The sequence below is a fragment of the Aegilops tauschii genome, chromosome 3 (assembly GCF_002575655.3).
Source record: "Aegilops tauschii subsp. strangulata cultivar AL8/78 chromosome 3, Aet v6.0, whole genome shotgun sequence".
NCBI classification, from domain to species: Eukaryota; Viridiplantae; Streptophyta; class Magnoliopsida; order Poales; family Poaceae; genus Aegilops; species Aegilops tauschii.
The window spans coordinates 70,439,183-70,450,412 of NC_053037.3; the positions used below are offsets into that span (position 1 = coordinate 70,439,183).

The 11,230-nt window shown below is 42.8% G+C and overlaps 1 non-coding gene across 1 annotated transcript; it reads right to left on the reverse strand.

The window, feature by feature from the left end:
• Positions 1-5,957: 5,957 nt before the first annotated feature.
• Positions 5,958-6,031, reverse strand: TRNAM-CAU (transfer RNA methionine (anticodon CAU)). The gene has a single exon. It is a non-coding gene; the product is annotated as a tRNA-Met (tRNA).
• Positions 6,032-11,230: the final 5,199 nt, after the last annotated feature.

Below are 11,230 nucleotides of genomic sequence, written 5' to 3' on the forward strand. Positions count from 1 at the left end.
ATAGACTGGGAATATATTAGCTCTTAGCTCTGGCACTTTCTTCTTCTTTATTTGCCGTTGCATTCAATAGCCTATTTGAAGTTAACAAAAGCTTTATTAGCTAGCTCTATGAAATACGTATATCTTCTTGGCTATCTAGGCTATCTCTACAGGCTTTTTCAACCTATAAGCAGACCTTTGTATACACCCTTGTAACTGAACTAGCTATTCACAAAGAAAGGTCTATACCGTACATATACCAACTACGCACCCCTTGTATACTTCTTTTTCCTTCTCCCGTGCTTCAAGTTCTGCCCTGGCTCACTCCTCTTTCCAGCAATCTATGTGGGAAGCACTCGTTCAAGGTAAGTTGAGATTCGAAGCGTTCCCGTAAGCTAGTAAGTCAATCAAAGCTATAACTCTATTTGTTAGTTTCAGGAAACTGGTACATATTTCAAATAATAATATATATATATATATATATATATATATTATTTGGTATTTACCAATTTTAGACTAAGCATAAATTCATTTGGAAAGAAAAGGGAAATCCCCTGAAATAAAGGATTTTTACTACGTTACCCTCAAAAAGAAGAGGAAGACAAACTAGCCAAGAGACAGAAAAAGGTAGAGACCAACCACCGAAACAAGGGAGTAAGGGCTAGGGGATATGGGCCAAGAAAGGTCCGATGTATCGGTCAGCTATACCTAATCCTTCACTCAAAAACGCATCACACCCTTTGTAGGTTCAAGCCGAAGTCAAGCATGATCACCTACTGCAAACTCCAAATATCGTGGTCGGCGTACCTGGTCCTGAACTGCTTTTAATCTAGAATAAGTGGAATCTTCTCGGCACTCTCCTTCATCTTCTATGGCCCCGTCGGTCGGTACGTGCCAACCCCAACAAATCGGGGTACGACAAAGGTTCCCGTAGAGTGCTTCGAAAGGTGCCATTCCGATGCTAGAGTGATAGCAGTTGTTGTAAGCAAACTCGGCTAATGTATCTCTATGCCTATTTAGTAGGCCTGCTCATTGATGCTCTTCAGGCCGATTGTATGGGATGTGTTCTGGTGTACAGTGGGAGATGCAAGGATATCGATTGAAGTTTGATTTGTTGGCCATGGAGTTGGGAGCATATGATGTAGTCCTAGGAGTAGACTGGATGAGGAAATTCCCTATTATTTCAATAAGTCTTTCCGTTGGTTGTAACTAATCACGTACCCGCTGCTGCGGAATTCCTTTTACCTAACCAGGATTGCAGTAAAGATAAACAACGTTGGGCCTGCCTGCTTGTTCAGCACCACCTATTCCCATGGGAATATATGGGTTTTTCGGTCCAGTGGGAGGATCATTTTCCTTGGAAGGTAATTTTCCCAACCAATAAGTATTGGGCTCCCAAGTAAACAAAGCGAAGGATCAAGTAACCAACATGTTGCGGAGCAGCCAAGTAAACCCAGAAATGACTCAAGTAATCCAAGGGCAGAGCAACGTAATCCAACGGAGGGGCTACGTGATCCAACAGAAGAGCTACGTAAACAAGGAACACATGAACCTGCTAAGGATCCACTCCACCTGCCAAGTGGACCAATCACAAGAGCTCGGGCCGAGAAATTCAATGAAGTAATCCATATGCTGATTCAGCAAGCCAAGCATTGGAGTTGGTATTCCAAGTTTCTTGAATAACCTAGCTGTCTGAAACTCGCCAATGGGATTCTGTGTAATCCTCCGGTCTACATGGTGTAGGTAAAGGGCAAAAAAAGTCGCTAATTAGTGGCACTGAAGTATGCACCCGGCGTGTAAACTTCTTCTTTTTATTTACCAATGTCGCTATCCGACTGATCATCCTTTGAGACCACGGAGAACATCAGAGAGAAAGATACGTCACCTAAAAAAAATTGACACCCTGACTTATATGAGTCGGCTAGAAACTCAAGGCCTGGCCTTTTGTGGGAGAATGCTGAGTCCTTCCCAAAATCGCCTGGATCAACGAAAGATCTGGATAACGCTAGGTTGTGATACTGATGTCTGATTTTACTCATATACATCCGATAGTGAAGGCCGTGAAGTTTGAACAGCCTCACTTAACCCTGGTTCGGTAACCTTTCTAGCGCCCAGGTATCCATGACCTGTAGATAGAGGCCCACTTTCCATTGGATACTCCGAATAAAAGAAGAAGTAGTTACCTAATCATGGGTCTATACGTAAGATCTCCTTGCGTAGAGGTTAAGGCCAGACGGATTACTGAAATGTAGTTTGACTAACGTTTCCTCATCGACTGCGAGAGTTTGTGGTGTGTATTCTCAGACCAAAGAAACCAAACAAGCATACCTTTCATTTAATGGAGTATCTTGGGTATGGTACTCCCTCTTTATCAGCTCGATGTTCAATCAGCATTCCTTCACGGGGATCTTGACCGGATGTAAGTCAAGATTGCTATTATCTTTTTAAAGAACATAAACTTCAAAGCTTCTAGTCTGTCCCAACTCTTTCGAGCCGCTCTCCCAGTCAACGTTCAAACGCATCACCATATCTTAGCACTTTTGAGCTTGAGAAATGCTTTTCTGGCTTCTTCTCCACACCTTTCTTTAACAACTCAGTTAAAGGCCTGCTGATAGCTCCATACCCCGGTACAAACCTCCTGTAATAACCCCTGCAACCCTCGGAGTTCTCTGACATTGGCTGGTTCTGGCCAAGCTGTCATGCCCTCTACCTTGTTTGTATCAGTAGATACCCCAATTTCATAAATAATGTATTTCCTTTATGAAATTTGGCTCACCCACAAAAAGTTTGTTCTGCCGGAACACTTCCTCTAGCAACTTGAGATGCTCCACCATGGTAGAACTGTACACTAGAATGTCATCGAAAAAGACCAATACCCCTTTCCAACATATCTCTTTAAAAACACTATTCATGAGTTGTTGAAAGGTTGCCGGGGCATCACCTTGAATTCAAAAAGCCGGTCCTTCAGGCTGTTTTGGAGATATCCTCTTCCTTTCATTCTTATTTGGTGATAACCAGCCCTCAAATCTATCTTAGTTCACACCTCATCCAAAAGTGCCGGTCTTCTATGATAGGAATGGGGTATTTGGAAAACATAGTTGCTGCATTTAGTTTTCGATAGTCGAAACACATTCTCCAGGTTCCATCTTTCTTCAACACCAGAGCTGCTTTGGGGCTTGTACTGGGCCTGATTACAGCATTTTGCAACAGCTCCTCTACTATCCTTTCAATCTCTGTTTTCTGGGTGATAGCATTTCGTCGGAATACAGATGGTGGCCCACGTTTAGAAAACTTTTTTAGGGTATTCTATTTCAACAGAATAGATCAAACTTTTTATATATTCGATTTCATCTATATAAACTAAACGGCCCACTCAACTTTCTTAATTCATCCAGGAAGTCCTTCCAGGTTTTGGAGGTTACACGGTTTAAGGCCCGGATCGCATAGTTGACTTGATCGCGCCTTTTCCCATATAAAATAAGATCTGCTGCCCGGGAGATGTCTTCATCATCATCCAGGCTAATTCCCCGGCTATTTAGAAGCTCCCTGGCTTTAGATTCCAATATATTGTCCCTTTCTTTCGCTGTCTCTATTCTATTGGTGGACGGTCGTAACTCTAATATAGGGCTTTGAAGCATAAAAATCAGCTGCAATCTAGTTTTTTCACAAAGGCTGGTTGAGGCTCAGACTCAACCATCTGTGCTTTGCAGATGATCTTTTTTTTTCAGCGGTGGTGATCTGAATTCTATCCAAGAGCTTACTAGTATCATGACTCATTTTAACAGAGTGTCTGGGCTTTCAGTTAATGCCAAAAAAGTAAGATCTTCTTCAGTGGTATTTCCTTTTCTTTGAAACAAACTATTTTTGAGTGTGTCTTTAATGAAGGGATTTTACCAGTGAAATACTTATACCCTCCATTCATTTCCTTTTCTTTCCAGGCTAGCTCCCTCTGTAGCCGGTGGTTGATGTAGATGAGTATGGGAAGACAATGGTAGTTTCATTCTAGGTCCCACTAATTGTTGAATAGTTGGTTTGAGTTTTTTTTGGATCCATGCAAGCCATTTCCAGTTGAAGTCATAAGGTACCATCCTGTTCCAGCCAGGAAGACAGCTCTATCTCACAAGTTAGCTGGATCTTTTATTTAAGCCAAAGGCTAGAAAACCTATTTCAGATGAGTTTGGGCTCCGTTAAGTTATCCTCATTTCCTAAGATAAGCGCAGTTCAACAAAACTAAAAGCTAGATATATCGTTGTAAAGTAGAGCTAGACTGCATGATTGGATTGTATAGAAGGATAAGAAGGATTTTAAAATTCCTTCTTTTTTTCTTAAAACGAAAGAAGAAAGAGAGTGGGATGGGATGAAAGTAAACGCAAAGAGCTGATTCGATCAAAGAACCTCGCAGCTTTAGTGCAACAAGCCGATCGAAAGCACTCATCTTTATCGACGAAATGCTTTTTTGTCTCTTCCTCACTAAACGCCCGCTTCCTGGCTCCTCCCTCTTTGCCTAGCGGTTAAGTAGATAGTAGGTCCCCCCTGGCCCCGCAACCAAGAGTCACTCGTCGAAAGCTGACCAGGAAGACAATAACTGCTATTTCAAGAAAGCATGGTTGGAGTTCTTCTATTGACGAAGGGAAGAGGACGGTCTTACTTTTCAGAGATACCTGACTTATTAGTGGACTGGTCATGTCATAGCGGAAGGTCAGAGGTGGGAAACAAGGAAACAGAGGAAATGCTTACTGGGACATAGCCTTCGGTACGAGTTGAAGGGAAGAGGTTTGATTGCTAATAAAATGAGTGGAAGAGCTGCTCGGTCAAAGGCATTCTCTCAAGTAGCAAAGGCAAGACGGAAAGCAAGCTAGTGGAATGCAACCAACAACAAGAAGCCCTCAGGTCATGAGAACAAGGTATGGATCCCTATTCCTTTCTTTTTATCCGACTGGAAGCAGTGGAAGAACTTCTTGATACTTTTTTCTCCTCTAACATAAACCCGTCAATTGATACATACAAGCCGCATATATCATCTATACTATCTATCCTTCTCTCTCTTCTAGAGTCAATCTAGTATTCTTCTTCTTAAAACTTGAAACAAGGTCCATCGCAATACCCAAGAAGTAGTGGCAATTCTCTTCCCTTTGCTGCACCTTGTGCTATATATCGAGTGGACCCTAACCTATATCTACTTGCTTCGGCCTTTAGATATCTGCATTCTCTGCTGTATCCACCTTGACTTGGTATTCAGTGCTCTGTTCTAGAAGTCTGTAACACCTGACCTCGAACTCCATTGGCTCCTTACGGGATAAGAAGATAGATTGTACATTCGATTTTCCAAAACGTGAGTGGTTTGAAGCATGTTTCAGTGAAGGAGATGATGATCGTAAAAGGAAACTGGAAAGCAAAGCGAAACGGAAGAGATCAAAAGCGATTGAAGTGACTAGTTGGAAGTTCCTGAAAGCAGGGAAAGCGATAGTTGACTTTTCTTGAGAAGTAGGGACCCAAGAATGACAAGTGGACTAGTATTCATAGGGGCCTTTTCTTTCGAGAAGGCTTACCGGATACTATGCTGGCTCCAATGCGAGGTAGTTCCCCTGCTTGTAAGATCCTGATTGCCTTTATGGTTGAGTTTCAGCATTCCTTTACTCCAGTCAACTGTCATTTGACCAAAACTTGACAACCAGTCAATGCCTAAAATAAGATCATTACCTTGTACATCAAGCACCCTAACTTCTGTTTCAAATTCCAGGTTTCGTAACTTGAATTGAAGGTTGTCACATTTGGTACTGGTCAATAACTTACGGCGAGACGAGCAGCAAAAAAATAAAAAGAACATTAATAGGTGGAAGTCTTCGAAACTTACTTGTCAGTTCGGTTGTGCCTTGATACCTATCTATAGCTTTCCTAGCGACTTTGTTTACTCATCGCTAGTAAGACTGTCTGCTGATCCCAGGAGATCAGGACTCGTACAAGTATCTGACGTGATTAGGCGGGGACAGGATTCGAACCTGCAGTCTTCAGGTCATGAGCCTGATGAGTTGACCAATTCCTCTACCCCGCTTTAGTCTAAACCTTTCATTAACATACAGAAAATAGAGTTCGATGCCAGGCGGATACTTGACATGTTCCCCCTCGGCCAGGCCCATCGCAAGGAAAGCGAAAACCTAGATTTGCTTTATCGGGTATCAAACGGGAACTCCGAGCAAATAAAACACCTTTCAAAAGTATTAATACAGTCACATGTATGGTAAATGCATGAATGTGATGGACTCAAAAATCTGCGGTTCCTAATGGAATAGGTAACAAAGCCACTTTGCCACCTACTGCTACTAACTCGCCGCCTCCCCACGTTAAGCTAGTACTTGTTGTTGCACCAGGAGCTGTTACGCCAGGCGCAGTAGCATGGATATTTTGTACCCATTGAGCAAAGATAGGTTGTAATTGTATGGCAGTATCCGAAAACATATCTTGTGGACGGCCTAAAGCACTCATGGTATCATTATGAATGTACAAGCCAAAACTGTGAAAACCTAGAAATATACATACCCAGTTAAGGTGGGATATGATTGCATCGCGGTGTCTAAGGACGCGATCTAATAGATCGTTGTATCGAGTAGTTGGATCATAGTCTCTTACCATAAAAATTGCTGCATGTGCAGCAGCACCGACTATTAGAAATCCGCCAATCCACATGTGGTGTGTGAACAAGGAAAGTTGTGTACCATAGTCAGTAGCTAGGTATGGATAGGGAGGCATAGAATACATATGATGAGCTACAACAATGGTTGTAGAGCCTAGCATAGCTAGGTTAAGAGATAATTGAGCATGCCATGACGTTGTTAAGATTTCATAAAGACCCTTATGGCCTTGTCCTGTAAATGGGCCCTTGTGAGCCTCCAAAATATCTTTAAGTCCATGGCCAATACCCCAATTGGTCCTATACATATGACCTGCGATTAGGAAAAGAATAGCAATAGCTAAATGATGGTGCGCAATATCGGTCAGCCAGAGACCACCGGTTACTGGATCTAGTCCTCCGCGAAAAGTCAGAAATTCTGCGTATTTGGACCAATTTAAAGTGAAAAAAGGGGTTGCTCCTTCGGCAAAACTAGGATAAAGTTGAGCCAAAAGGTCCCGATTCAAGATAAATTCATGAGGAAGTGGTATCTCTTTAGGATCCACCCCAGCGTCAAGAAATTGGTTAATTGGTAAAGATACATGAATTTGGTGCCCCGCCCAAGAAAGAGAAGATAGGTCTGTTTTCATTCGTGTAGAACTGCTACCTCGTTAACGAACTTACTCAAAGAGTGCTATAGAGCCGAGTCTAAGAAAGCCGCCCTGTTATTATTTTCTTAACCTCAGAAAGTCTCACGCGCGGGGCACCTCACATCGCACTAAATCACTACTATTAGGCCCTTCCTATCATTCCACAATCCGAAGGAAAAAGAGTATCCTATGAAGGAAATCGTATCTGATCTATCACCTTCCTCGTATCGATGCTTGCCACCGCGTCACTAGGTTGTTCATAGCTCTTGCTTAGCTTAATGGATCACCCAACTGTATTCCGGGATGTGTGCATTCCACAATCCCTTAAGGAAGAGGTTCACTACAGCCTTGCTTGTTAATGGGTTTCTGACTTCACAGTAGAGTGCTAGACTAGGGATAAGCTGGATACTGACTTCTTTCCAAGAGCTCCATCAGCCCTGCTTAGCCATACATCAGCTCTACCATTACTATACGCATTCTACCTACGCTTTTATGGAAAGAAAGAAGAAAGGTTGGATGGTTGATCCACACAAATAAGAGATATGTAGGCCCAACCTTCAATTGCAGAGAATAGCAAGCCCCCTTTGCGGAACAGATGTATAGAGGAAAAGGGTGACCCACATCGCAAGGGCTTTCCGATTGTGTGAATCAGAGCCCAAGAGAAGATCAATTCATTAGGAGACAGGTATCGATGCTTGCCAGCAGGAGAAAGATCACTAGGTTCAGTCTCTGATCTGATCAATAGGGTTCCCTAGGTACATTCCGTTTTCTGGAAATCCAGCAGGGATAGTAGCTGCCTTTTCCAGGGCAAAAAAACAAGTTAGGCTATCTGAGATTTGCTCTTTTTTCCAGCTTTTTGGAGTGAAAATAAGGAGGGACTTGTGATTGGTTTTCTACAGGGAAGAGAGATACCAAGCCGGGCAACTTCCGCTACTAACTACTGAACACAAAAGCCAAGGTGACCCAGAACAATTATTTCACTTATTTCTAGTTTAAGAAGGACCTTGTGCGCGGTTCACGACTCCCAGTGCTTAGAGATGCGGTTCACTACAGCAGTGGTAAGAAAAGCAAGAAAACAGGTATCAAGAGATGGAAGTGAAAGAAGAACTATTGGTCGACCGGTGGTTTGGGTCTTGCCTTTTAGGATTCGGATTCCTATTGAATTGACTTTGCCTTTGCCGAGGAGCAGAAACCGAGCCCTTTGATTTGATCCAGTGAGTGACGTTACGAGCAGAAGCCTCGACAAGTTGAATCCGGTACTGAAACAAGGATGACATTATTGAATATATTCTTCTTTCCTGTGCTTTGCCTTTCCCGTCTTCCGTACCTTTCGTAGTAGTTACTCGCCACTAGAAACAGGATTCAAGAATTCAAACTAAAAGCAAAGGTATCGCTAATTCCATTTCAGTGGAAATATAGGGATGAAATTTTCTCTCCTACTGATTTCGATTGCACATCTAATGAAAATATATGCACATGAATGTTCAAAAGCAAGGCTATCCCCTTTGCCGTTACCGAGGATCTATCTTTGTCCCTTGATTCGAAACCGAGGAAAGCGTGCGCTCGACCTCCTGGAAGGAATGCAATTATTCGCTTCGTAGTCCTCGTATGAATTCGCTATCGCTCCGAATCGTGGGAGCCGTTGAGTTCGGAGATACCGTTGTAGGAAAACAAACAAGTGAAAGAAGCCCTCGTTCCCACTCTTCTTCCCCCCCACCTACCCGGTAGGTAAGTAGGGGCCTCGGTTTCTCTATTTGCTATGAGAAACCTACACAAGTAAATTTCTATTTCGTGCGCGATCCCAATCGTGGACTTTCACAATTAAGTCGATATGGGGTTTATCCTTCATGTTATTTAAAAAATAAAGGCGTCGCCTTGAAATGCCCTCGAGGACCTGTTTTTTTTTACCAGTTTTTCCTAGCTCGCATTTTCCAGGTTAAGATCCCTGTAAATTTCTTCCAATTTGGTTTCGGGCAGCTTACGATTTCGACAGGATCTCAGAACATTCTTTATTTGCTTTTTCAACAACGAAATGGAGGGTACTTCTGGGTTGGGCGGGGTGCGGCTTGCGGATGGCTCCGACCGAAACCCATCTTTTCCATCGGCGTCTTGACGTCCCACTTTGTTTTTTCGTGGATCATCATCTCCTGGCATAGCGGAAGCACTCGACGAGGCCTCTACGACAGAAGAGATTCTTCCCCGTTTCTGCCCGGACGATTCCTTCAAATAAATAAAAATAAAAGTGAAGAGGAAAACGCATAACCAGAAGAAAAAGATATCGTGATGTAAAATGATCATGGGGACACATTGTTTTTAGGACCGACAATTTCCTGCACTGCTTAAACCAAGAAAAAGATACATACTAGTTTTCATAGGTAGGCCTCTCTCTCCTACAGAATAGGTTTTTCCAAAAACTACCCATGGGATTTCTTTGTCTTTTCCTTATCTTTTGTCCGGTGAAGAATCTCCTGCTGCAGAGATAAGATGAATGGCTTCGAGATACCATCACTCGTCATTGCCAAGGAAATGAATTGCAAATTGGCTACTTATAGTCTACGCTTCCCCTGATTCTCCACGATGACCCGCATTCATTGATTGAGAGAATAAGCTGAAGATAGATCCATTGCGATATTGGTTTGGAAGAGAAGCCGTGGAGACAGCTCATTGTTCCTATGTCCGGAATTGTTAAAGAATGAAGGTACCCCGTTGACTATGTCGGGTAACGCCGACTTAGGTTATCCCTAAAAACACTATCAACCACATCATAACTGTTTGCTTCCGCTTTCCTCGCAGAGTTGGTTCTAGCTTTCACCGAAGGATCTCGATCGATGCTCGCCATCAAAAGATATGGGTCTAGCTGCTGCCCTAGCCGGAAAGAATGGGAGAGTGAGCCATTCATACTGAAAAGAGTGATTCGTTTTTGAAGTATATCAAATTCAGAGGAAAAAGCTGGAAGAAGATGACGGGATTGTTGATAGATCCCCTCTACATCCTAACCAAGAGGACCAAGTGCAAACCTCTGTCTCTTTTTCTCGCCGGGTGGAAAGGTTATTCTTTGCCAGTAGTGCCCTCTGTAGGAAGAATCGTAAATGCCGGAGGACGCGTTCAACATGAATTGTCACTGTGGAATGAAATCACCTCTCGAATCGAGCAAGAAATGACTATTTATTTGATAATAGCGACTTATCACAAAAACAACCAAGAGTCCATCGACCCGATTGAAACTGTCTTCACTGCGTTGAATCGAAGGGAACTACTATAGAGAGTGGAATAAGCTACAAGGCATAACACTATGAGCTTTTCTTTAGATACAAATGCACAGACACATTATCCGGGGGTGTCACCGTTTGCATCGTATCAGTATCATAAGAAAAGATTGATTGTTGTGAGTGATTTTACTACCCTTCCAGACTTAGCAGGTAATGAAGCTGCTGACGAGGGAGGAAATGTCCGTTGAAAATAAAGCGAACCAGTGGGGCTTAAAAGTCACTCTTTGAATAGTTTTTCAGACCGTTAAGTTGTCAATCTTTCCAATGATGAGGCTCCAAAGTTTATTACATTTCCTGGTCTGCCGAGGACAGCACTAGATTGATTGCTTACCGACTTTCATTCAGATACCAACCCATCTTTTTATCAAAAGCATGGAAACTATCTAATCGAAGATAGAATTCACGCCTGTGAAAAGTAAGCAATTTCATCATTTTCCTTCGCAACACAGCTCACTCAATTGTAGAGATACCGAACAGTTTGAGTGATCGATCGACCTTGTCGCACGATGAGCCCATTCTCTCTCTTCCATCCCGCCTTCTGAACCGAACCCTGGAGAAAGACTTCTTGAACAGAATAGAGCAGCAATTCTAGAAACTTCCATTTTCCATTGATCTGGGCGTTGCTATTAAAAGTGGGTCTACCCGCCCCGGCGTGACTCACACTTGACCAACCACTTCTATCTAAGAAAATACTTAGGTAGGGTCAATCTCCCTTCGGGGTTTAC